The 1282-nt window shown below is 35.6% G+C and overlaps 1 non-coding gene across 1 annotated transcript; it reads right to left on the bottom strand.

Annotated features, from left to right (window-relative positions):
- Positions 1 to 537: 537 nt before the first annotated feature.
- Positions 538 to 644, bottom strand: LOC125099477 (U6 spliceosomal RNA). Its single transcript, XR_007127203.1, has one exon. It is a non-coding gene; the product is annotated as a U6 spliceosomal RNA (small nuclear RNA).
- Between the last annotated feature and the right edge of the window lie 638 nt (positions 645 to 1282).

Raw genomic sequence — 1282 nt, forward strand, 5'->3', positions numbered from 1 at the left:
GTTTACTTTTTTTTTTTTTAAGATTTTCTTTATTTATTTGACAGAGAGAGAGACACAGCTAGAGAGGGAACACAGCAGAGGGAGTGGGAGAGGGAGAAGCAGGCTTCCAGAGGAGCAGGGAGCCCAATGAGGGGCTTGATCACAGGACTCTGGGATCATGACCTGATCCCAAGGCAGACGCTTAATGACTGAGCCACCCAGGCACCTCAAAACAGTTTACTCTTGGCATGAGGTATTTTCTTTTCTTTCTTTCTTTTTTATTTTTTTAAGTTTATTTATTTATTTCACAGAATGAGAGAGAGACTGAGCGAGCATGTGCGCACAAGCAGGGGGAGTGGGGGAGGGAGAAGCAGGCTCCCCCGGGGAGCAGAGAGCCCAGGGCTTGATCCCAGGAGCTGAAGGCAGACCCTTAACTGACTGAGCCACCCAGGCACCCGGTATCTTTATTAATATCTTAGAATCATGTTTACTTTTTAATGCTTTCATTTCATCTTATTATCATTGTTATTATTTATTTGTGTATTTATGTTATTGAAGAAAAATACTGAATGCATCATGAATTTGCCTGTCATCCTTGTGCAGAGCCCATTCTAGTCTTCTCTATATCATTCCAGTTTTGGTAAATGTGCTGCCGAAGTGAGGACTATTATTATTTACTGAAGTACAGTTGAGAAAATTTTAAGATTTTAAAGCATACAACTTGATGATTTATTATATGTGTACATTATGAAAGGGGAAATCATGTTAACATTTGTAAATTGGTTTTATGTCATTTATGACTTGATTTTATGTTAAGTTTCCCTTGAGAAGTGAAGAATTAAAAGAATTTTTAAAGGGAAAATTTATGAAAGAGGAAAAAAAACTGGGAACAACTTGTAAAAAATAGACTTTTTAAATAAAATTGAAAAAGGCTTAATCGAGGAGACAAAAAAGTAAAACAGTCAAAACCAGAACCGAAACTAAACAGTGGAAAGTTTTCTGGCCAGTCTCAGTAAGGAAAAAAAGAAAGAAAATAGTTGAACAGTACTACGATTAAGAAAGAGAATATAAACATGGATATAGACAATATACAGGTAATTACAAATAAGGCAATCTGGTAGAAAAATCTTAAGTGAAGTTTTGTTTTACTAGTTATCTAGACTTACCATAAAGCATATAATAATTGAAGCAGAGCAATTTGCCACTAATAGACTAAAACAATAGAATAGAGAACTTAGAAGAAAGCATTCAAAAATGAGGAAGTTTGGTATAGAAAGGTAGCATTTAAGCACCAGGGAAAAAA

Source organism: Lutra lutra, chromosome 4 (assembly GCF_902655055.1).
Source record: "Lutra lutra chromosome 4, mLutLut1.2, whole genome shotgun sequence".
Taxonomy (NCBI): Eukaryota; Metazoa; Chordata; class Mammalia; order Carnivora; family Mustelidae; genus Lutra; species Lutra lutra.